The sequence below is a fragment of the Aotus nancymaae genome, unplaced genomic scaffold (genome assembly GCF_030222135.1).
Source record: "Aotus nancymaae isolate 86718 unplaced genomic scaffold, 86718_ANA_hifiasm-v0.15.2.pri h1tg000059l, whole genome shotgun sequence".
In the NCBI taxonomy this organism is placed as follows: Eukaryota; Metazoa; Chordata; class Mammalia; order Primates; family Aotidae; genus Aotus; species Aotus nancymaae.
In genome coordinates, this window is record NW_026988473.1 from 46,726,200 (window position 1) to 46,753,201 (window position 27,002).

Here is a 27,002-nt window from a genome sequence, read left to right on the forward strand (position 1 = left end):
TATACATATATTATATATGTATATGTGTGTATATATATTATATATATAATATATACATATACAGGGAGAAAAATGTGTGAGTAAAAATGTTATATATATATACACACATACAGACGTGTGTGCGTGTGTACACAAAATTTTGTCTATAATTTCAAGGTTCACAGATCCTGTGAATCCTATTCATGAATCCTGGGATCAGTGTCCCTGCCCCAACTCTTGAGCTCCTTGAGAGCCAGCCATGCCATATTCATCTTCATTTCCTGAGCAAAGTAACCCGAATATAGTCTCTGCTCAGTAAATGCGCTGGAATGAAGGAGTGAAAAAATAGCTGCTCTTTATTTTAACTCTTTATTTGTCCTGGCAACAAGCATATCCCATTTACACCCCCACTAGTAACTGAGGCTACTATTACAATGCAGTAATAAGTAAACCAAACCAAACCAATAAACAAAAGCTGAAGAAGGGAGAGCAGGAAAAATGAGGCAAGAGAATTAAGGCAGAAAAACATTTTTTTTTTAAATTGTTCAGTTCAAAGTGCATTGGTGGAAATACACAAGGAAAAAAACCGTGAGTAAAAATGTAATCATTTTACTGATAACATTGGGACATTTTCCACTTCAGCTGCAGGCTGAGGGAGGGGCTTGTTTCCAGCTTTCAGGGTCCTGGTTTGCAGCCAAGCCCTAGGGCAGGCACTCAGAGGGAGTGGGAGTAAGAGCTTCATTCTAAGCATCCTAAACTCAGAGAAGTATCATCAGCTCAGAGCCTTCCTGGGATGCGGGTGGGAGTATTAGAGAAAGGCCTGGTGGAGAGGCTGATAGAACCGAGGGCCAAAGCACAAGCATGTCACCTAAACCCCGAGGCAGTGCAGTTTGAAATGATCACACTGGCTCCTGGGAGCCTGAAAATGAACTTGGTTGTGAGGACAAATTGATCATACAAACAAGTGGCTTTCTAGAGGGTGCCGAGAGGATATTGTCTAGAAGATGGCCTTCCTCCTTATGAATGTAACAGGAGGCTTATTTAGAAGTTGAAGAAATCCAGGAGGAAGTCTCCATCTCCTTTTAACTGCTTTTAACAACGGAGTTAGAAACCATAAAAATAAACTAAAAACAACCCTGAATTGCATGAATTCAGTTGGTTGTAATTGACTCTGCCCCTCTAATACAGTTGATGATTCAAATTTAGCAGATATTTATTAAACCTGGCCCTGCCCTGTGCCATATTTGCTTTAACTCTGATAGTGACCTGCTAAGTTGGTGTTATTCCTCTTACCTTTTCAGGCAAAGGATCCAGTGCTTGAAGAAGTATACGCTGCTAGAAAGCAATAGTGAGAACCATGCCCAAACAGGGCTGACTCTAAGTCCCTACTCTGTCATTCACTAGGCAGCCTTTTTCATTGTCTACAAGCTCATCCAAGAGAAAAACAATTGGCCCTCTTTTGTCCTGTGAGTCAGAGGGGAAGTTGGAAAAGGCTGTCTGCTCATCCTTCCTTCCAGGTTACACATTGCACGAAAGAATCCTATGGGAGCCCCGGCCCTGGGGGAGAGCCAGGCCTAAGCAGGCAGCTGCCAGGGAACTGGGTTCTGTCCACCTGGGTTCTGCTGCTGATATCTCTTTGCATCTTGTTTGACAGCTCCTGCCTGAGAAGCCAGCTTGGAATGTGTTCCAAGCTGAAGTTTCAGGAAAAAAAAATGTTCCTTGCCTTACCCTTTTCCGGGTAAGAAAGGTAGCAGGCCAGGTGGGATATATAGCAGTCAGGACAGATTAGGTTCAGATCGTGTTCATTTTCCCACCTGTGCCCAGGAGCCTGGGGGTTGGTTATCATTTTGGTCTTTATTTTCAGGCATTTTTGTTTTGCCTCTAAGTGTGAAAGGCCATGGACTCTTTTATGATCTACAGCAAACAGCAAGACAAGGTGGCAGGAACACTTGGGAGAGAAGGCAGCCTGTGCCTCTAATGTGTCTCTTCTGAGCTTCTTATGGTAGAGAGAGCAGAACTCCCAGTCAGGGGGAAAAAAAATCTTAAGAGGCTCTTGATAGGAAATATGCTGCCACTTGTCATCTACCCAATGGCTCCTAATCCTCTTTCGTGAGCTGAAATCCCCTTGAATTGGATTATAACATTCTCTTGGTACAAGGCACTTCGCTTGAAAATGCAAAGCCCTTGACAGTGAAAGAAAACAAACACTAATTTGAATTTGTTTTGCCTTAGGAAAGAAGATGTGGGTAGAAGCCTTGAAGGAGCCCTGCTCCTACCTTTGAACCCTCAGTTCCCTGATGTGCAGCGTGCACTGAAGTCTCAAGACAGAAGGCATCCCTCTCTCCACAGCTTCAAGTCAACTGGCATTTACTTGGGTGATGATTACTTTCACTTGTTAAAAAAATATTTTAAACACTCAACAATGGGAAAAGAAAGTCTTGTTTAGAAGACAAAGAGACCTTTTAAAAGACCTATTAATGACGTCAAAGCTTCCCTCTATACAGGGATAAATGCTTATAACTGGCTCAAGTTTGTAACCTGAAATTGGATTGACAAATGTCAGTCAATGAGGCTGAGGGTGGTGGCTCACACTTCAAGAACAGACTGGGGGACATAATGAGACCTTACCTTTACCAAAAGTAAAAAATAATTAGCCACGTGCAGTCCCAGCTACTCAGGAGGCTGAAATGGATCACTTGAGCTCAGGAGTTTCCGGCTGCAGTGAGCTGTGATTGTACCACTGTACCCTAGCCTGGGTGACAGAGCAAGACCTTGTCTTAATAAAAAAAAAAAAAAAAAGAAAAAAAAAAGATGGTGACAAATGTCAGACTGTGACTTGGGGAGGAGGAGAAGGGAGAAAAACTGGCAACTATAAAAGATTGGTGAACAGAGGAAGGGCCGTTGCTAGAAGCACATTTTCTTGCTGATTGCAACTCAGATTTCTCTCTTACAGACCACAGCAGTTTTTCCTAGACCCGCATCCTACCTCTGGACTGTTCTCTTGTCTTCACTTACCTGATCCTGCACGCTCTCTTGCCCCTTGGCGTGGCAGTCACATACCTTGGTTTTCTGAGCACTGCTCCAGGGGCAGACGTGGGCCCTGGAGCTTCGCCGTGGTTGTGGGTGAGGAAAGGGGCCTGAGAAGAGCCAGGCCTTGCTAAGGAGCAGAAAATGGGCCCCTTATCAGCACAAGGGCAAGCACTGGGGCACGGCCTGGGGTATGCCATTAAAGATCTCGGTGTTCAGCGATGCTGAGAGTCACTTTTGTTTAATTACTTTGGGCTTAATATTGTGCAGGGTTTATAAAGGTCTGGCAATTTTGTGATTTCTTCAGTCCACTGTGGGACAGTCTGTGAAAACTGTAGCAGCCTCTATACTCTTCAGAGTCTTTTGATCAGAAAGAAACAGGAATTGTGAATACCACAGAGCAGATAAGTAAAAGGGTCTCACTCCCAGCCTTACCCATGCTGCTTCCTGCCCTTGCCTTAAACCCCAGACCTGGCAAGCCTTCCTTGGTAAGGAGCTGAAATCCCCAGCTCACGGTGACACAAATTACTTTACCCTTATCTGGGTAGGGATGAAACATTTTCTTTCTAGTTCTCAAAAACTTAAAAGCCAAGCAAACAGGATTTCTAAACAAAGAGGGACTTCAAACAGCAGACTAGCTGTCATTACCGGTTTTCTTCTCCCGAAGCATATCTGCAATTGCTCTCTGGGAAAAGCAGTAGGCCTGCCTGAGGTGGCTGAGGAACCATTATGTCTGTTCCCTACAAGGAAGAAAACCTTATATGGCAGAACCGGGAGATTCCGGACTCTAGGTCGGGAAGATTCCCGAGTTGCCCACTTAGATGAGACAAAATAGATGAGGAATATAGGCTTTATCTCCGTTTTTCATTTACTTTTACATTTCTTTCATATTTTATGAATGGGTAATCCATATGCATGATAAAAAAATTGGAAAGATCCCAAGGGTAGACAGTGAAGTCTTTTTTCCCCTCTCCTGAGCCCTGATTAATCTCTGTGGAGGCAACAGTATGTGTGGGAGATTGGGAAGAGGAGACAGGAGTCAGGCACTCAGCTCAAGCACTGGCAGGAGAACCCAGGAGGGTGGTGTGGAAAGAACAGAGGAAACCAGCATGACTGTGTCACTGTGGAGGAGGAATGGGCAGGGACCGGGAGGTGTAAAATATCAGAAATGGAGGCCTCACGAGTGGAGAGTCTGTGACGGGAGGAAAGTGATGAGCCTGTATCTTTTTTTTTTAATTTAAAAAATAATCCTTTATTTCAAATGATTTTCTCTATTGTTTTCTGCTATTATTATTTTTTTAATTTTACTTTAAGTTCTGGGACACATGTGCAGAATGTGCAGGTTTGTTACATAGCTATACGTTTGCCATGGTGGTTTGCTGCACCTATCAACCCATCATCTAGGTTTTAAGCCTCTCATGCAATAGGTATTTGTCCTAATGCCCTGCTTCCCCTTGTCCTCCACCTCCCAATAGGCTTTGGTGTGTGATGTTCCCCTCCATGTGTCCATGTGTTCTCATTGTTCAACTCCCACTTATGAGTTGAGAACATGCGGTGTTTGTTTTTCTGTTCCTGTGTTAGTTTGCCGAGAATGATGGTTTCCAGCTTCATCCATGTCCCTGCAAAGGACATGAGCTTATTCTTTTTTATGGCTGCATAGTATTCCATGGTGTATATGTGCCACATCTTCTTTATCCAGTCCATCATTGATGGGCATCTGGGTTGGTTCCAAGTCTTCACTATTGTAAATAGTGCCATAATAAACATATATGTGCATGTGTCTTTATAGTAGAATGATTTATAGTCCTTCCTTTGGGTATACACCCAGTAATGGGACTGTTTCTAACACAGAGGTTTTACCTGTGTTCATCAGGCGAACTCCCGTTAAATTCCTCTTTGGGCACCCCCTTTGTGAAATTTTCTTTATTCTTGTCTTCAAAAGTTAAAGCTTCCTCCTGTGCTTTGACATACTTCCATTTTACAGAGTAGTTTACCATGCTGCCATTGTCCATTCACATGCTGGGCTTCCCTCCTAGAGTGTCTTTCTCACTTCTCATTTTCACATTTCTGGCACCAACAATAATAGTAGCAACCATAGCAGATGTTATTTGTGTGCCAGGTACTGTTTTATGTAACATGAAATTATCTCATTAAATCTTTTCAATTACCCTATGAAGTAGATACCTATTGTTGGGGGTTTGTTTTTGTTTTTGTTTTGGAGACAGGGTCTCTGTCACTCAGGCTGGAGAGCAGTGTCCCAATCACCGTTCACTGCACCCTCAACCTCCTGGGCTCAAGTGACCCTCCCACCTCAACCTCTGGAATAGCTGTAACCAGCACACATCACCACACTGGGTTAATTTTTGTATTTTTTGTAGAGATGGGGTTTCACCATGTTGCCCAGACTGGTCTCAAACTCCTGAGTTCAAGCAATCCACCTATCTCAGCCTCCCAAAGTGCTGGAATTATAGGCATGAACCACTGTACCTGGCCCAGATACCTATTGTTAGCCCCATTTTACAGATGAGGAAACTAAGGCATAGAGAAATTGTCCAGGGTGACATTGTTGGTAGGTTGGCTCAGGATTGGTATCTGAGCAGTCTGACTACAGAGCTTACACTCTGATCTTCCAACCACACTGTTCTGATAAGAATGATAACATTTGGGGGCCATTTAGGGCAAACCAAGAACTAGGCAAACCACCTTGGGAGGTTGGTCTCACTTTTGTCTCCTTTTTGCCAATAAAAACAAGCCTTAAGTCATGCCCAAGAAAGGAAAAGGGTCTGGATCCATGTCCTCAGATTCTCAGATACTATTCTCTACTCCCAGCATATGTGCTCATTAGATATTTATAGAATAAATATATGAATAAAATAAAGGAAGGAGGGAGTAAGTAAAAGAAGAAAGAGGAAGGAAAAAGAAAAGAAGGAGCGAAGGAACAGAAATCCAATAGAATACTGCACTCAGTTATCTCTTATACTCAATCAGTACTGGCTGGTAATGCAAATATTATAATTCACAGTGTACCGTGTGAATATTTTGAAAGAAGATTCTAGGAGCGAAACCTTTACGTCAAAAGAAGCCTCATTAATGTGAAACATCAGAACATCACAAGCAAATGGGGAAGTGCTTGAGGATAGCAAGGACTTCCCAGAGCCCAGGTATAAAAGCCAGTAATGGATTTACTCCTGCAAGTCTGATACAATTGCCTGGAATAGCAAATTACATGAACTGTTAGTTGCTTCAAAATCACCCACGCCCAAGAGGTACCTTCTTTTAAAGCATTTCTTGGTGTTTGGTTGTCATTAAGCTACAACATTAACCTCCTCTATTATTCTGTTACCCAAATGGATCATCAGGATGAACGAAAACTCAAATTTTTTCACAGGGATTTTTTTTTTGTTCTATAGACACTGTGTGTGTCTGTGTGTGTACATGTGTGCATGAGTATTTTCTGTATATCTCTGTTGCTGCCTTGCAGGAAGAGACAATTTCTGCAAGGCAGGCAGCCCTGCTGGTGGCACTTTTCTTAGGTTAATCAAGCCATGCCTTGTGGATTTTTCTACCACAAATAGGAAGGCCTCAGTTTAGCATATTGACAGTAACCATATTTTCCAAACCCCAAATAGGGGCATGGCGTCTGACCAAGGACTGAGTTCTGCTTATGAATGTAGTCATGTGAACGTCTCAGCAAGGCACAGAGATGACATCATCTGTCATTAGCCATTTTATGAATTGCCTTTATAGAAGGTGAAATAGCAGGACTTTAGGCGCACCCAAGGACACAGCAGCTAGCGGCCCTTGGACCCCTCTCTCTGGAGCCAGTGATCTTTGTGGATCTTTAAGGATAGCCAGTGATCTTTAAGATAGTCCAATCCCGGACAAGGGGCTTCTCTGCCCTACAGACAGAGCTGGCTTTGGTGACACGAGATTGCTCAGGATCCCTGTGGTTATGAGCTCACCCTCGGGCCGCCGGCTGGTCTGCTGCAGGCTGCCAGCCTCTCCGGCAGTGAGTCAGCCATGGGCTGTCAATCCATCCCGCCAAACCTCTGAGCCTTCAGGAGCCTCCCCAAACCCAGCACTGCAGCCTGGAGCTGAGCACCACAGGGAAGCCTGCCCTGTCCAGCCCCACTGTCTCCCTAGCTTCCCCTTGTTCTGGTGCCTGGCAGGCAGGGAAGAAGCATGCGATGATCAGAATTCAGGACATTGTTAAGAAGCCCCCTTGTCACACCCACAGCAATCCCGCCCCTGTCAGAGGAGGCTGCCGAGCTTTGAAGGGAACTCGCCGGCACACACAGTGTTTCTTTGAAACACTCCAGAGATTTCGCTGAATTAACCTCCTTTGTCCTTCACAGGATTCCAGTGAAATTAGTCAGCTTTAATGGGTAGCATCTCATCCTACTTCCCTTTCTGCCTGGGAATACACCCACTAGCTTCTCCCTCCAAACCCTTTGTTTTTCAGCTCTCGGTGGCTCCTAGGTCTGAGTTAACTCTCACAGGACCACACTGAATGCTGAGGCACGGGCCAGGGAATGTGCATTGAGGTTTACAATGACACTGCATGTGGCAGGAGCATGTACACGTTTTATCCCACTGAATCTTCACTATCGACCTCAGGTGGGAATTTTTTTTTAGATGGAGTTTTGCTGTTGCCCAGGCTGGAGTGCAATGATGTGATCTCGGCTCACTGCAACCTCTGTCTCCCGGTTCAAGGGATTCTCCTGCCTCAGCCTCCCAAGTAGCTGGGTTTACAGGTGGCGCCCCCTGCCCGCCCACACCTGGCTAATTTTTGTATTTTTAGTAGAAATGGGTTTCACCATGTTATCCATGCTGGTCTTGAACTCCTGTCCTCAGGTGATCCGCCTGCCTTCACCTCCCAAAGTGCTGGGATTATAGGTGTGAGCCACTGAGTTGGCCATCAGGTGGGAATTTTTATCCCATTTTCTAGATAAAGAAACTGAGGATCAGACAAATTGTGGAACTCGTTCAAAGTCACAAAGCTGATAAGTGGATCAGAGATTCAAATTCTAGTTCATACGACTTTTTCACCCCTGCTAATTATATTAACCAGCAAATTGGCAATTGAATTGGTAGGGGAAAATCTCTTTGTCACAGTGTTTTTGATTATAATTTTTTCTTTTGCAAAAAATTAAAAATTTCTTCCCAAAGCCTTTTACTTTAGAAAACCTTCTAATTGACTCCATGACTCAATTCTCAGTCATGGAGTGATGGAGTGATGTTTGGCAATGTCATGACGCAGTGTTACAAACTGCAGGCAGGGTGCGGTCACCCACTTGACCAAGCATCATACCAGCGGGGATAATGCCGAGATTCTACAGAAAGCTGACGATCAGGCCCATTACCTTTACTTTCAATCTTTTAAGTTCAGAGAAGAGTCACTTCCCAAGTTGATCCCATCTACCTGCCCCTCCACCCCCACTGCCCTGACCTCCTTGTTGAGTTCTCCTCCCCTGGCCTCCGGTTTCTCTCCCCTGTGCTCTTTTGCTCATACCCTACTTGCTGGAATTTTCCAAACCAAAGTGTACCCATATAACATCATCTTCTGCTTAAAAACCTCCATGGCTCCCAAACCTATGGGAAAACATCAAAACCCTTCAGTGGGTCCTACACGGCTCTTCTCACTCGGCCTCTTGGCCAGCACAATCCTCAGATGTTTCCCTCCATGCACCAGGTACAGCAGGCTGGCTGGCTCTAAAGATACCATGCACCCCTTTGCCCTCTAAGCCATGGCAGAATATGCTCCCGTCTCCACCTGGGCAGTACTTTTTCAGTCCTCTTAGCCTCAGTAGGTAATCTTCCTTCTACCTGGAATGGCCTTCTCTCCAGGTCTGAACGCCAGCCTCCCACAAGAGCCAGCTCAAATGTCACCTCTTCTGAGAAGGTATGCGTTCTCAATTACCTACAGTGGGGGTGCCAGCTGTGCTCCCATCACACTGAATTAGTGTCTATCCTCCCCAGGAGGCCAGCAGCCCTCAACGACAGTGGCAGGGTTTGCTGGCATGTTGCACTCAGGCCTGAACTGTGTAGCAAGTAATTCACACTATTAATAGTAAAAGCACCAAAGTTTCCAAATGAGCTGCTTTTGTTATAAACTGGAGTGGATTCAAGGTTATTCTTATAATAACGTCATTTTCACTCACTTGCATATTTTCTTGAGTGGGCGAGAAAGGGGTGGGGTTGCAGCTTGCTTGCTAATTGTTCCAAATGTTAAAGAGAAAAGATTAAGAAAGAATTAACAGATGTCTGAGTTACATTAGTGGGCTGTGGATAATACATGATGCATTAGAGGTACTCTATTCTCTGCGTAGAGAATGTGTTTATCTGTGTGTGTATGTGTGTGCACATGCATGTGTTGGGGGCAGGAGTGTTTAAATGTTCATATGTGACAAAAGAAATCACCAGGCGGGGAGCAGCAGTTATTTACACCATACTGAACATTAACTATGATTAAGATGGAACAATGTGGAAAAAACTTGATGTAATGTTAAGAGGGGAAAAAAGGCAAATCTCAAACTATGTGTGCATTATAAGTACTGTACATAAAAAAGTCAGTTCAAATCTGGAAGGAAGGCAAGCTAAGAAACAATGAAGCTCTGATTTGTAAGATGGTAGGGTTGTGTTTTTTTTTAATTTCATGGTGTGAGCATTATCTCCACGTTATTATAGACTCAGTTTCTTGGGTCTACCGTCACCTGGGCTGTGCAGTATGTGGTCAGCAGTCCTAAGGCTGTTTTCAATCTGTCTAGCTTGATGTTCCTAGAGTTTCCTGGAGTAAGAGACCATTCCATCTGCAGCCAGTAGACTTGTGCACACACCCTCCTCAAAGAGACAGTTGATACAAAATCTTCTGTACTGGCCATCCCTGTTTTAATCTACCAATAACCCACGCATAAATCCTTTTAGCTATCCCTTCCCTACTGATGTATCCTTTCTGTCATGCCCTCGTCCACAGCCCCTTGCCTTTGCCCTAGCCGCTGACCTGCCAAGCTCTTACAACTGAGCCCTCTGGAATTGCTTGTTCCATAACCACCAAACCACCCTAGATTTTCAACTTTTCCTTCCCGGTACAACAGGCTGGCTTGCCCTAAGGACCCCACGCACCCCTCTGCCCTCTACAGCCATAGAGTCAGAAGGTATTGTCACTGTCCCCCTGGCTCCCAAATGCTGCATGCACAACATTGTTTCTGTACTCTTTGAGGATCATGCTGTTTTGCTCTCTTGTCCTCCATGTAGCCAGCGTCTTTCTGCCACTGAAGACTGGGGCACTTAACTTATGGTCTTCCTTTGCATCTGTTTCTTCCATTTTCCTCCCTGTGAAGCTCCTCCAAAGAGCTGTCTCTCCTTACTGTCTCTATGTTTCTTCCTCTCTCCTTCTCCCCTCAGCCACTTTGTGCAGGCTGCTGGCCCCACCGTCACCAAAACAGTTCCAGGTTAGGTCGCTGATGACCTCCATGTAGTCAAATTCAAAGGACATTTTTCTGGCCTTGTATTTCTTGCCTTCTCAGCAGAGACTGCCAGTGTTGATCATTTACTTCTGGAAACATTCTTCCCTTGGCTTTAAAAATCAAATGTTGTCCTGGTGTCTTCCCCGGTTTTCCTGTGTCCTTTACAGGCTTACCCTTCTCATTCTCATCATCAAATACTGGTGTCCCCCCCACCTCTTCTTACTCTGTAATCTATTCCTAGGTAATCACATCCTCACCCACAACTTCAGATGTCTGTAGAGAACTTAGATGATTCTATTTCCAGACCCAACCTCTTCTCTGAGTTCCAGGTGTTCAGATCAAATTTTTGATTTGATGTTTTCATTTGGAAATTTCAAAGGCAGGGATCAAACTCAAGAGACCCCAAACCAAACCCACAGTCTTTTACCACATGCCTGCTCCTCTTTCAGGGTTCTCTGTCTTAGAGGGTGGTACCACTGTGCATACAGGTACACAAGCCAGACATCCAGGAGCCAGTGTTGGTATCTTCTTTGTTGTATGTAGTGTCTTCAGTTTATCACCAAGGGCTGTTTCTTTTCCCTCCTAAAAGTTTCTCAAGTTCACTATTTCTCTTGATCTCCAACAAGTAGTCCAAGTCAACATTATTATTTTCAAGGACTATTGCTGTCACTTCTCAACTGGCCATCCTGTATCTAATCGGAGTCCCTTCAGTCCAGTCTCCAGAGCACCTGAGGTCGGTCATCTTTTTGAAGTAGCTATCTAATTATGTCATCCTCTGCTTAAAACCCATGATGACTTTTTATTTCTTTTAGGACAATAACAAAACCGTTAGTATTGCTTATAGGTGTCCTCTCACCTTCCCCCCGCCGCCCCCCCATGTCATTCTCTCCTCTGTAGGTAGTCACTCCAGCCTTCTTTCCCTTCTCCATACACCCCTATTTTCCCCTTGCCACAGGGCCTTTGCAGAGCACTTCCTTCTGCCTGGAGTATTCTTCATACCCATGGTTTGGTCAACTTCTATTTACACCTCATGTATCATTGCAAGTATCACTTTATTAGGGAAATCTTTCTTGATTTCCCTAAAAAAGGCAAATCTATCTTTTATGAAGTTTCATAATACCATGTGTGTACTTCTCCATGGCACCAATAGCCATAGACAATTATAGTGTCATTATGTGAGTAATGGTTCTTTCTCTCACTGATACAGAGTCCCAGGGAGGTGGGAGTCACGTATAATTTTAATTAACATTGAGTCTCTAGCACAATTAGTAGTTAAGCACCCAATGAAAAATAACAGCCTCCATCATTCTTTATTTTTTATAGTTTTATTTTTTTCTTTTTCTTTTTTGTTTTCTTTTTTCATAGCAGTTATAATCACTTGCCATATATGTGTGTATACATTTGGCAATAATATATATGCATTTATCTCCCTTGTTATATTGAAAGCTCCATGAGGGCAGAGAATTTGTTACTGATGTATTTTTTTCCCAGCACCAAAAACAGTACCTGGCATTCGATGATCATTTCATAAGTAGTTTTTGCATACATAGTGTTTAATAAATATTTGTTCAAAGAATAAATATGTTTTGTGTAACAATAATACCAGCCACCTTCACCAGCAACAGGAAGGTATTTAATTAGCCCATCTAGCTTTATGCAATTGTATGCCTATATTTGCCATAAATTTGTTATGTAAAGTTATAATAATAACTACCAAATGTATCAAAATAACTACCTTAATATATAAAATTGAACCTTTACTGTAGTCAGTAGTCAAGGTAACTTGTTTATCTGCCATTAAAATAATTTATGAATCCATTGCCCCAGAAGAGGAAAATCAAATAATCATAAACATCCAGTCCGTGATTGCAGTTAGATCTTTTAAGGAATTATTATCTGTCTCCCCCGGGGTAAATGTTCTTCTTTTGAACAGCACTGCTACATTTCCCTTCAAAGAGGTCTTACGGATATTCACTGCCACTGGTAAGAATGGGAATGCTCCTTTTCCTCAAAAAGGAAGGCAGGTTTTCAAATAATAAAATTGGCCATAGTGAGGATGGACTGAAGAGGGTGAAGGATGGAGAAAGGCAGACGTCCAGGACTTGAAATCCCCGTGGAAGAGAACACCATCCCCGCCTTTATGTCTTGACTGCAATCAGGAAGGCAAGAGTGGCTCTAGATGACGCTCCCAGCTTCCTAGTTTCTCCAGATCCTTACCTCTGCAGCTTCCTTCCGTCATGGCCTAAGAAATCTAGGTTACGTGTGCCACCTGCTGCCCAGATTGTGGATGACTTGCTGACATCCATACATACCTCTTGGGATTTTTGTTTGTCTGAAGCAATTCCTACTCAGCTCACTCCCTATCCACGGCTTTCTGACTTTCTTGTTTTCTTTTTTTCTGTTCTTTACGGAGATAATCAAGGTAAACTGACTTTCTCCTCCTCTTGTCATTGGAGCACACCTTCTGAGCTATGGATACACATGAAGGCATGGCCTGGGAGGGTGCTTTGGAAAAACTGGGGCTCACAGCTTCCACCTGCTGTTCTCATTTCTGACCATGTTTTAACCTCTTGTTCCAATTCAGTGTACTAATGGCCCTGGATAGGCCCTGCTGGAACAAAGATGAATGAGATGTGATTCTGCTCCCCAAGAAGCTCATAGTATACTGGGAAGGGGGAGTGTTAGATACATAAATAATTAAAATTCAATGTTACAATAGAGACAGTGCAGACACAGAAGGAGATGTAAGGTCCACTGATGGGAACCAGAGGGCTTCGGAGAGGAGATGCTGCTTACCTGCACTCTAAGGGATGGACTGGGATTCACAAGGTGGAAAGGAGGACTGGTGTTTTAGGCAGGTGGAATGGCATATGCAAAAGTAGGGGAGCAAAACAGCCTCTTCAGGGAGTAGTGAGAAATAACTTGGTAACCACTGTTAACATTTTCTCATAGGTCCTTCCAGGCTTTCTGACATGCATTTTCCTGTGTATATTTGTGAATGAATGTGTGTGTGTGTGTGTGTGTGTGTGCCTGTGACTCACCTTCATTTCAGTAAACATTGTATTTTGGAAATCTCTCCGTGTTGGTAAAGAACAGCTCCTTTGATTTTTTTATAAAACTTCTGCACAGTGTTCTATTGTGTAGATCGATTACAGTCCTTCTTTAATGGACTGTTTAGGTGGTTTCCAGTTTTTCACCTCCTATGTGTATCTTCGTGAACCAATGTCTAGAGAGGAGTTGCTGAGTTGAAGGGTACCTACATTTAAATATTGACTGCTGGCTTGACTGCTGGCTGGGCGTGGTGGCTCATGCCTGTAATCCCAGCACTTTGGGAGGCTGAGGTGGGCAGATCACGAGGTCAGGAGATCAGGACCATCCTGGCCAACATGGTGAATCCCTGTCTCTACTAAAAATACAAAAATTAGCTGGGCATAGTGGCGAATGCCTGTAATCCCAGCTACTCGGGAGGCTGAGGCAGGAGAATCACTTGAACCAGGGAGTTAGAAGTTGCAGTGAGATGAGATCGCGTCACTGCACTCCAGCCTGGGCGACAGAGAGAGACTGCATCTCAAAAAACAACAACAACAACACACACACACACACACACACATACATATATATGTATATATATAGACTGCTATTACTTAATGACCTCCAAAAAGGCTTTACCCATGTATAGTCCTCATGAAGTGGCTAAAGTATGTCATGGGCTAGTAAGTCTTTCACATATTCCGCTTTCTGCCTTAATCTATGTGCATAATTTTTCTCTCCCAAAAATAATGATCCTGATGGCAATCCTACATGTATGGAATGAGTTGCCCCATTTTACAGATGACAAAAAACGGAGGCTCAGAGGAGCTGGGTCTTATCCACAGTGCCCCAGGGAGTCAGAACCAGAACTAGAACTCAGGCCTTCAGAATCCTAGAGCTCTTTCTACTATGTTGCTAGGCAACCCTTCTCCCTTTTGATTCTTGTGCCAATGCTACTTGTTGCCATGGTACTGCTGGGACAAGGAGCAATAAGTTGTAATTAAGCAGTGAGCTAGATTCTTTGCTCCTAGCAGAAAAGGTTTTGTTTTGCCCTTATGTGTGGGTGGACAGGAGATAAGGCCACCAGGGCTGCACATGTGGTGCAGAGAGGGGTAGTTGGAAGAAGCCAGCTGGTTATCATGTGGGTTTTGTGTGCAGTCAGATGTTCATCTTTACTTTGCCCATTTGAAACCATGTTTGCCCAGCAATGCTGGGATGGGGGTGCTGTGTGGGGTCCCTGCTTACACACTAGCTTGTCAAAAATCAGCATCCAACTTCGGTGTGTGCCTTCTCTACTAGTCTGGAAGAAATAGGGGCCTCACTGTTAATAGCACCATTCTGGAATCAGACAGGCCAGGGTTCAAATGCTGGCTTTGCCACTTATAGCAATTTACCAACATTTTCTGATTCTCAGTTTCCCTGAGTGGAGACAATAAGGGCGACCTTGTAAGGTGTTCTGTATTGAGTGAGAAAATGGGGCTAATCACTTAGCCAAATGCCCGACACTAACTACCATTTGTGAAGCAATCAGTACATGTAGCCAATGCTAGCATTTTATTTTTATCATTCGCCCACCCGTTCTTCTTTGTATGCTTTGCAGTAATCAAAGGGTTTCCAAAACATCTTTAGTATTCCATCACTCAGTGCTGAGTTGAGAGATTACGAAAACTCATCATGTTTTTCTTTTTAGATGAGAACACTCAAAAACAGATTTTCAAAAGATTTGATGTAGTGAAGTTCTGCACCTTAGAAATGTGTGTTATCTGCCCCAAGAATGATTCATCTGTAGTAGGAGGAAAAGTGAAACTGTTTTTCAAAGGCGACACAATGGAAATTGCACAATTCAAATTACTGCAATTGCCTTTTCAGCTGAATCCAAGGAAATGTTTTTTTTTCTCTCTCTTTTTTAAAAAATTCATTCACTTGACTTTTTGAACACCTCTTATATGTCAGGCCCCATGCAAGAGGTGAAAAGATGACTAGAACATGGCCCCTTCCCAGGAAGCTCACAGATTAATAGGGAAAGAGGCATTTGAAATAATTACAGCAATGCAATAGCTGCTGTGGTGAGGTCTGTGGATGGCATTGTGGGGACACAGAGTAGGAAATCTGTAACAGGGAGAGAGAGGAAGTAGGGGGAAAGAGGAATATCAGGAAATATTTCACAGAGCTGGTATCAGCTGAGCTAAGTTTAAAAAGATGAGGGCAATCAGCAGGCAGGAGGCACTTGGGCAGAGAAAATGGTGGGGAAGCTGGAGAGCATGGAGCCTTCAGATCTGGGTGGAGGACAAGGCTGAAGCAGCAAGCGCCTGCACTCACAGGCCTGGCCCTGTGCTGCATAACTCACCCCTTCTAAAAGCAGCCCCTGCTCCTTCCTGTTCTTGCAGTGCTCACAACTTTTCTCCTGCCCCTCAGGTTTGCTGTCTCTGCTCCTACTCGGCCCCCCTGCCCTGCATTCTTACCCCAGGCTTCATCTTCTTTCTTCCTGTCATACCTGAAACTCCAAACCCTTACCTTTTACATCCCTTGCAAAGATGTTCCACTGCTCCTGGATGCTAGAGGGGTAAATATTTCACTTGGCCTGGTTCCAATTCTAGATTTGCACAGATGAGAATATGAATCTCACCCCAAGGCAGCCAGGAGGAGCTGTCTCCGTTGCAACCACACTGATTCTTTTATTTTCTTCTCCAAGGTGTGTCCTGAGGACATGGCTCAGCTACTAGACTTTTTTTGTTTGGCTTTTGTTTTTTAGTTGTTTATCCTTTAGAGGGAGGATCTCTCTCTGTCACTCAGGATGGGGCGATCACAGAATGCTACAGCCTTGACCTCCTGGGCTCAAACCATCCTCCCACCTCAGCCTCCTGAGTGACTAGACTTTTGATGGAGGAGAGGCCTCGTCATTTTCAGGTGAGGCAGAGCAGTGCCATTTCCAGCCTGCCACATGGCCTGGGAGGTAAAGACCTAGGCCATCCAAGTATGATGGGGTTCCAGCTGTGCCTGAGGTGGGGATGTAATTTTGTTTCCCCACCTCTGATTAGTGGGAGTGTGCCAACGTGCCTTTCATTGTTTTTCCTGGGACAAAGAATCAGACAGCTACTACTCCACAGAGTTCTTCTTGCTGGCCCAGGACTCTTCTTTGGAATGAAATTGTCTGCAAGATAGGTGCAGTTCCAGGAATAATTATAAACCAATCCACAATGAACTGTCCCTGAAGACTGACATGCCCAGATGCTTGTGAGTGGCTGCTGGTCTGACCATTTGGATGCCTCTCTGAATAAATTTACTCTAGCAGGCCCAGGCTGCATGCGTCATTTTACTATTGTGAAAACACATTTTTATATTCTGGCTTTTTACACTTAACAATATGTTAATAAATTTTCCATTCTGTAGACTTTCTAATTGTCATATTTAATTACTTCATGATATTTAGGTGAGTGAATTGATCATAATTTACTAAGCGTTTGCCCACAGCTGAATACTTACTTAGGCAGGTTCTAATTATTTTGTTAGTGTGTTTAATACTTTGATGAACATCTTTTTGTTTCTGTTGATTAATCTTCTCAGGATAAATTCCCATGAGTAGAATTTCTAGTTCAGGAAGCCTAACCAACACTTCTGGAATGCACTTCCGTTCTCATCTCACCTAACCGCTCTGGTTTTATGCGTGATTAGTTACTTTAATGGGAGAGAAGGAAAAAGGAAGTAAGCAGAGATTCTGGAGTCAGGCTCATTTAGATATGGGAGACTTGGGGCCTCCAGATAGCTGTGTGAGGAGATAGGTTCCTAAGAGACACATCCGAGTGACACAGAGATAACCACAGTCTCTGAATTAGTCAGAAGAGGCTAATGATGGCAGCAAACAGCCCTAACTTTTAAATTCAAGGAATAAGTTTATGTCTTGCTTAGGTATAGGTGGGGCGAGGAACCTTCATTCAGGCTATTTCATACCGAGACTTTGCCCTGCTCTGGGTCAGAGGCATCTTCTGCATGCAGATGGGGAAAGAGCAAGTATCACACTGGGGAGAGTTCACGGGTCAGGCCTGTTAAGTGGTCTACATCCCTTATGCGTATAATCCCAGTCACAAGTCCTCACTTAAATGCAGAGAAGGCTGGGAAGTATAACTGTGTAATTTAGGTGTATGTCCAAGGTGGAAGAGGAGAACACAGATACTGGTGCATACATACAAGCAGTCTTTGCTGGAGTCTTCTTCAAAATGTAGCCAATCAAGCCTGAAAACAGGAGGTTCTGGGCAGTAAAGCAATAAAGAGAAATGGAGCTTTGCTGCTCATACACACTTTGCATGCAAAGTAATGCAAATAGAATGTGCCTTTCCAAATTTTGGCAGTTTCAAGCAATAGTTGCAGTGTCGCACAGTTCTTGGGATTTCTCCCCACTTCCCCCACCATCTGCACAGGAAGAGAAGGAAAAAGGGTCACTTTTTCCTTTTGTCTGGATTTCAGGGCAGGCCAGACAGTGGCAATACTGCTTGCTAATCTTCACTGCTTCCCCCTCCCTCTCTGCAGCTTGGTTCCTTCTGTTCTTAAGTTTGATCAGCTACTTCCAGCTCCAGATTTTTAGTCTTAATTTTCCAGTTTCCTGACCTCAGATCTTCTTTATATTTTGGATGTTTGTTATGCACTAGATGTTGTGCTGAGAACTTTACATAATGGGAGGAAAGAAAATATTGCTGCGGTTTGAGGTTGTTAGCCTAGTATGGTGGCAGAAATTCACTAAGGGGTATAGCTGGGTGCCATGTCTCATGCCTGTAATCCCAGCACTTTGGGAGGCTGAAGCAAGCCGATGGCTTGAGCTCAAGAGTTTGAGACCAGCCTGGGCAAAATGGTGACACCTCATCTCTACAAAAAATACAAAAAATTAGCTGGGCGTGGTGGCATGCACCTGTAGTGCCAGATACTCAGGATGCTGAGGTGGGAGGATTGCTTGAGCCCGGGAAGAGGAGATCGCAGTGAGCTGAGATTGCACCACGGCACTCCAGCCTGGGTGACAGAGCCAGACCCTGTCTCAAAAAAAAAAAAAAAATTGTCCTTTTGTTAAAGACACACCTTAAGGGATTTGTTTGGCTCAGGTTTTCCTGAAGATAATCTAACAAGAAGGGGATTATCATAAATAAATAAATAAACAGATAGATGGATAAAATGCAGAAAGAAAGGGAGATGACGAATTGCTGTGTACGACAGAGTAAAAAGAAAATAATTTTGGAGTTGGAGTTGTCTTCTACTGGGTCCTTGCAAAGGTACTGGTGATGTAGAAAAGAAGGTAATGTTTTGAACCTGGTTATGCATTAAAGTTTACTTGAGGGACTTTGATTTTTAAGACTTAAGAAAAAATAAATTTTGAAAACAGAAATCTAGAATTATACAAATCATACATGCATAGTCTGATGGATTTTCACTAAGCCTGTGTAATCATCCCTTGGGTAAGAATGTAAATATCACCAGGACCCAGGTGTCACCTCTCAGGTGCTGTCCTACTGCTTCAAGGCAACCATGACCCTGATTTCTAACACTATTGATAGTTCTGCCTGGTTTTGAGTCCTATGTAAATGGAATAGTAAAGTATTGCTCTTTTTGTTGGACTTCTCTTTTATTGCATTGTTGTGAGATCAACCATGTTGATATAGGTAGCAGGAATCTGGTCACTTTCATTGCTGTATAGCATGAATGCAGGAAGAACGTATAGTATGGGTATTCCTCAGTTTATTTGTCCGTCATTGATGGACATTTATGTTGTTTCCAGTGTTTGGCTATTTTTAACACTGCTGTTATAAACATTCTTTAAAATTATTTTTACTGTGGTAAAATATATATAACATAATATTTTCTATTTTAACCATTTTGAGTATATAATTTAATGCCATTAGTTGTACTGTCTACTATTAACTTCCAGAACATTCTTTTTTGTAACAACTTTATTGAAATTGAATTCACCGTTATATAATTCATTTATTTAAAATCTAAAATTCAATGACTTTTAGAATATTTACAGCGTTGTGCAGTCATCACCACAATCAACCTTGGAACGTTTTTATCAACCCAAATAGTATAGAAATCCTATATTCATTAGCAGTCACTCTTCATTTCCACCCACCAGTCCCTCCCGGCCCTAGGTAACTACTAAACTACTTTCTGTTTCTATACATTTGCCTATTCTGGGCATTTCATGTAAATAGGATCATTCATTATTAGGTCTTTTGTGACTGGCTTCTTTCACTTAGCATAACATTTTCAGGGTTCATTCATGTGGTAGCCTGTATCAGCACTTCATTCCTTTTTATCGCTGAATCATAGTCCATTATATGGATGGATATACTACATTTTATTTATCCATTCATCCTTTGATAGACATCTGAGTAGTTTCCAAACTTTGGCTATTATAAATAATGCTGCTATAAAGCTTTATGTGCAAATGTTTCTGTGAATATATGTTTTCATTTCTCTCTCTCTTTTTTTGTTAGACACAGGGTCTCACTCTAAGGCCTGGGCTGGAGTACAGTGGTGTGATCATAGCTCACTGAAGCCTCTAATACCTGGGCTCATACAATCCTCTCACCTCGGCCTCCCAAGTAGCTGGGACTACAGACACACACCACCATACTTGGCTAATTTTTTTTTCTTTTGTAGAGACAGGGTCTTACTATGTTTCCTAGGCTGATCTCAAACTCCTGGCCTCAAGTGATCCTTCTGCCTCGGCCTCACAAAGTGCTGGGATTACAAGCATGAGCCATCACACTTGGCCTGTTTTCATTTTTCTTGGAGATATACTCCTAGCAGTAAAAGTGCTGGATCACATGGTAACTCTGTTTAACATTTTCAGAAATTGTCAGACTGTTTTCCAAAGTGGCTTCATCATTTTATGATCTCATCAGTGGTGTATGAAGGTTCCAATTTCCTCACACCCTTGCTAACATTGATTATTGTTGTCTTTTTAAAAAATTTTTTAATTGACAAATAATAATTGTATGTGTTGTTTTTAGCCATCATCATAGGTGTAAAGTAATGTCTCATAGTGGTTTTTATCTGCATTTCTCTGATGGCTAATGATGTTGAGCACGTTTTCATATGCTTATTGGTCATTTGCATATCTTCTTTGGAGAAATGTCTATTAAAATCCTTTGCCCATTTTTCAAATTGAGTGACATGTTTTAAAAAAAATATTTTAGATATTAATCACTTATCAGATATATGATTTACAAATATTTTTTCCCATTTTGTGAATTATCGTTTCATTTTCTTGATATTATCATTTGAAGCACCAGTTTATTTATTTACTTACAAATTTTACATAGTTTTTCTGCTAATCTTTTTAAAAATAATTTCAGCTTTTATTTTAGATTTGGGGGCACATGTGCAGGTTTGTTACCTGAGTGCGTTGTGTAATGCTGAGGTTTGGGGGCGCAGTTTATCCATCACCCAGGTATTGAGCATAGTACCCAATAGTTAGTTTTTCAACCCTTGCCCCTTCCCTCCTGCCTCCCCCAGTAGTCCCCAGTGTCTATCGTTGCCATCTTTATGGGCACGAGTATCCAAAATTTAGCTCCCACTTATAAATGAGAACATGCAGTATTTGGTTTTCTGTTCCTGCATTAATTTGCTTAAAATGATGGCCTCCAGCTGCATCCATATTGCTGCAAAGGACATGATTTCATTCTTTTTTATTGGATGCATAGTATTTCATGGTGTATATGTACCACATTTTTTTATCCAGTCCACCCTTGATGGGAATATAGGTTGATTCCATGTCTTTGCTATTGTGAATAATGCTATGATGAACATACAAATGCAAGTGTGTCTTTGGTGGAACAATTTATTTTCCTTTGGGTATATATCCAGTAGTGGGATTGCTGGGTCAAATGGTAGTTCTATTTGAAGTTCTTTGAGAAATCTCCAGACTTCTTTCCACAGTGGCTGAACTAATTTACATTCCCACCAGCAGTGTATAAGCATTCTCTTTTCTCTGCAGCCTTGCCATTATCTGTTGTTTTTTTTTTTTAACTTTTTAATAATCATCATCCTGACAGGTGTGAGATAGTTTCTCATTGTAGTTTTGATTTGCATTTTTCTAATAATTAGTAATGTTGAACATTTTTCCATATGTCTATTAGCCATTTGTATATCTTCTTTTGAAAAGTGTCTGTTTATATCTTTTGCCCATTAAAAAGTTTTTGCTTTTTCAGTTGTTTAAGTTTCTTACAGATTCTGGATATTAGACCTTTGTCAGATGCATAGTATGTAAATATTTTCTCCTAGTCCGTATATTGTCTGTTTGCCCTATTGATAGTTCTTTTGCTGTGCAAAAGCCTTTTAGTTTACTTTAGTTCACTTGTCAATTTTTGTTTTTGTTATGATTGCTGTCGAGGGCTTAGTCATAAATTATTTCTCAAGGCCAATGTCCAGAAAGGTGTTTCCTGGGTTGTCTTCTACAATTCCTGTATTTTGAAGTCTTACATGTAAATCTAATCCATCCTGAGTTAATTTTTTTATATGGTGAAAGGTAAGGGTCCAGTTTCAATCTTCTGCATGTGGCTAGCAAGTTATCCCAGGACCATTTGTTGAACAGGAAATCTTTCCCTCTTGCTTATTTTTGTTGACTTTGTCAAATATCAAATGGCTGTAGGTGTGCAGCTTTATTTCTGGTTCTCTATTCTGTTCCATTGGTCTATGCATCTGTTTTTGTACCAATACCATGCTGTTTTGGTTACTGTGGCCTTATAGTATAGTTTGAAGGCTATAGTATACTATAACTTTATAGTATAGTCAGGTAGTATGATGCCTTTGGCTTCGTTCTTTTTGCTTAGGTGCTTTGGCTATTTGGGCATTTTTTTCTTTCCATATGAATTTTAGAATAGTTTTTTCTATTAATAGTCTTGTGAAAAATAATGTTAGTAGTTTACAGGAATAGCACTGAATCTGTAGATTGCTTTGGGCAGTATGGTCATTTTAATCATATTGAGTCTTCTAATCCATTAGCATAGAATGTTTTACTGTTTGTGTCATCTATGATTCCTTTCAGCAGTGTTTTTTAGTTCTCCTTCTAGAGATCATTCATCTCCCTTATTAGATGTAATCCTAAGTATTTTATTGTTTTTTTGTGGCCATTATAAGTGGAATTTTATCATTGATTTGGCTCTCAGCATGAGCATTATTGGTGTATATAATGTTACTTATTTTTGTACATTAATTTTGTATCCTGGAATTTTACTGAAGTCATTTATCATTTCCAGGAGGCTTTTGGTGGAGTTTTAAGGCTTTCTAGATATGGAATGTTATCGTCAGTGAAGAGAAATAGTTTGACTTCTTCTTTTCCTATTTGAATGCTATTTATTTATTATTTTATTTTATTTTATTTTGAGACAGAGTCTCGCTCTGCCACCCAGGCTGGAGTGCAGTGGCATGATCTCGGCTCATTGCAATCTTTGCCTCTGGGGTCCAAGCAATTCTCCTGCCTCAGCCTCCCAAGTAGCTGGAACTACAGGCATGTGCCACCACACCTGGCTAATTTTTGTATTTTTGGAAGACTGGGGCTTTACCATGTTGGCCAGGCTGGTCTCAAACTCCTGACCTCAGGTGAACTGCCCACCTCGGCCTCCCAAAATGTTGGGATTACAGGCGTGAGCCCCCACGCCTCACCTGTTTCTTTCTTCTGCTGATTTGGTTTGGAGCTCTGTCCCCACCAAGTCTCATGTGCAATTGTAATCCTCAGTGTTGGAGGTGGGGCCTGGTGAGAGGGGATTGGATCATGGGGGTGGATCCTTCAAGAATGGTTTAGCACCATCCCTTTGGTGCTGTTCTTGTGATAGAGTTCTCATGAAATCTGGTTGTTTAAAAGTGTGCAGCACCTCCCATTTCTCTCTTGGTCCTGCTTCTGTCATGTAAGACACTTGCTCCCATTTTGCCTTCTGCTCTGAGTAGAAGCTCTCAGGCCTCCCCAGAAGCAGATGCTACCGTGCTTCCTATACAGCCTGTGGAACCGTGAGCCAATTAAACCTCTTTTCTTTATTTATTACCCAGTCTCAGGTATTTCTTCATAGCAATGTGAGAACAGACTAATAAATCTGCCTAATTGCTCTGTCTAGGACCTTTAGTACCATGTTGAATAGGAGTGGTGAGAATGGGCATCCTTGTTTTCTTCCAGTTTTCCAATGAAATGCTTTCATTTGCCCATCATTATGATTCTGGCTGTGGATTTATCATAAATGGCTCTTATTATTTTGAGGTATGTTCCTTCAATGCCTAGTTTGTTGAGTTTTTTTATTGTGAAGGGATGTTGGATTATATCAAAAGCTTTTTCCACATCTATTAAAATGATCATATGGTTTTTGTTTTTAATTTGTTTATGTGGTAAATCACATTTATTGATTTTCATATGTTGAACCAACCCTGCATCCCAGGAATGAAGCCTACTTAAGCAGGGCGAATTGACTTTCTGAGGTGCTGCTGAGTTTGGTTGAGGATTTTCTTGAATATTTTTGCATCCATATTCATTGGAGATATTGGCCTGCAGTTTTTTTTTTTTTTCATTGTATTTTTTGGTCAGTTTTTGGTATCAGGGTGATGCTGGCTTCATAGAATGAGTTAGAAAAGAGTCCCTTTCTCCACTACACTCGCAAACTCACAAACAGTTGGGTTTGTCATAACTCAACTGTTCACGTTTGCAGGTCTGTTTCTGAAATCTCTGTTTTGCTCTATTGGTCTTTTTCATATTCTTGTGCCAATACCACATTGAATGTGTGGCTTTATAAAGCAGTCTTGAAATCTGGGTGAGTAGGTCAATTTCACTTTTTAAAAAGGTACCCTTGACTTTTCTTGGTTCTTTGCATTTTAGATAAATTTTTTAATTAGTAAATTTCAAATTTTATGTTGCTTAGATTTTGACTAGTGTTGCACTGTTTGTATAGAGCAATTTGAGGGAATTAGCACATTGTAATATTGTATCTTTTCTTCCATGGACTTGGTTTATTCCTCCATTTATTTAGGCTTCTTTAATTTCTTGCAATACTGTTTTTCAGTTTTATGTGCATAAGTATCACACATCTTTATGACGTTTATTTCTGGTTGCTTAGTTTTTTCATTATAGTCACTAAAAATTTGAATTTTCCATTTGCTGCTCATATGGATAACTACAATGGAATTTTTAAAACATTGGCTATGTTAGTCTATTGATAAACTGGCACCACTCCACGTTCCACTTCCCCTCGCCTGTATAGTTCTGGATGCCAATGGAAGGAACTTGCACTTGCTTTGGAAGGTAGACATAAAGAGTAAGACATTATCTTTTATAGGCACTTGCAGCCAAACATATTGGCCCACAGTTTACAGTGGCTTCAGGAAATTTTTTGACAGCTCATTTCATTAACGCAGACTAAAGCAGTTGGTATAGACTTCTCAGAGGTTTAGCAGCTTTCCATAAGGTCTTTCGATAAGCATCTGCCTGCTTTGATGCCTTAGGCTGTGATCTTGGTGCCACCATTCTGGTCTGTGGTTGCAGCTCTTCTGACCTATGACAACAACTTCTCTAACTTTTACTCCTCCAGCTCTTCAAAGAGTGAGCAAGCTCCTAAGTATATATTACCTCTTTGTACTCAGAGTGCACAGAATGGCTTCTGCTTTCATTACTGAACTCTGACTTCTCTACTGATCCAGTAATGTTGCCAAATTCACTATGAGTCCTAATAGTTTACCTGTAGGGAGATTCTATTTTTCCTACACAGTCGTGTTGTCTGCATAGAATATTATAATATTATAACATTGCATCTTTTATTCCATGGACTTGGTTTATTCCTCCATTTTTTTAGGCTTCTTAAATTTCTTGCAATACTGTTTTGTAGTTTTATGTGCATGTTTTTTTTTTGTGACAGTTTTATTTCTTCCTTTCCTATCCTTATATGTTTTATTTCTCTTTTTTCACTTTATTGAACTATCTCATACTTCCAGTACGATTTCGAATAGAAGTTGCTTGTGGACTCGTTCTAAATTTCCAGGGAGAAGATTTAAACATTGTACTCCTAAGTATGGAGTTCCCTATATGTCGTTTTCTAGATATCCTTTTTTTCAGATCAAGGAAGATACCTTCTACTCTTAGTTTGCTAAAAATAATGTTGAAGTTTATGAAATGCTTTTTCTGAATGTGGTTATGCATATTTTGAGATAATATTATTCTACTCTTTTATTATTAGTTGGCTGAATAATATTGATTGATTTCTAGTGTTAAGCAACCTTGTAAACACAACTTGATTTTGATGTATTATCTTCTGAATTCAACTTGCTAATATTTTCTTTAGGAATTTTACATTTATATTTACCAAAAATATTGGCATGTAATTTTTCTTTCTTGTCATTTTCTATTTTTATTTTGGTATCAAGTTTATGCCACTCTCATGAAGGAAGCTGGAAAATGTTTCCTCTGCCTCTGTTTTCTGAAAAGTTTATGTAAAGATTGATCATTTTTTCACAAAGGTGAAACTATCTGTGCTGGAGTTCTGTTTACAGGGAGATTTTTAATTACTGACTTAATTTGTAAAAAGATAGAGGATTATCTTAATTTTCTCTTTTGTCGTTGCTTTTGAAAGGCTGGATACAAGATCAATAGAGAAGTCAGGATTTGATATGGAAAACAGAAGCCTCTGTGTGCACTCTGAGTACACACAAATAAAATTCTCTAGGACTTTATTTATTTTATCTAAAATTTTCAAATTTAACGACAAAGTTGTTTATAGAATGTATTTATTTTTATAATGCCTCTAGGATCTAAAAGAATCTACCAGTTTTAAAATTTATGGTATTGGCAAGTAGTGTCTTTTTTTTTTTTTAATCACTCTTGCTAGAGGTATATCAATTTAATTATTCTTTCAAAGAACAGATTTCTGCCTTTGTGGGTTTTCTCTGTGAAATATTCATTTTTCTATTTTATCAATTTCTGTTTTTATATTATTTCTTCTCTTCTTTAATGATCTTAAGTTTAATTTGAGTTCATTGCACTTCACTGAGTTTATTATTTCTTTTTTCTTTCTTTTTCTTTTTTATAGACAGAGTCTCACTGTGTCATTCAGACTGGAGCACAATGGTGTGATCATAGCTCACAATAGCCTCCAACTCCTGGGCTCAAGCAATTCTCCAGCCTCAGCCTCTCTAGTAGCTGAGAACAGAGGTGCATGCCACCATGCCTGGTTATTTAAATTTTCTGTAGAGATAGGGTCTTGCTAGGTTGCTCAGACTGGTCTTGAAATCCTGGCCTCAAGTGATCCTCCCACCTTAATTTCCCAAAGTGCTAGGATTATAGGTATGAGATACTGCTTATGGCCCAAGCTTCACTGAGTTAAATTTGCTATTCTTGTAACTTTTGAGAGTTTTAAAAATTTATTTAAAAGGGAAGCAGAGCATAAAAGTTTGAAAATCTGCAGTATGAACCTGTGGTAGAGAAAGAATCTAAGCAGGGTATGCAGCAACCGCTTGCTAGACAGCTTACCATGGCTAAAAGAAAGC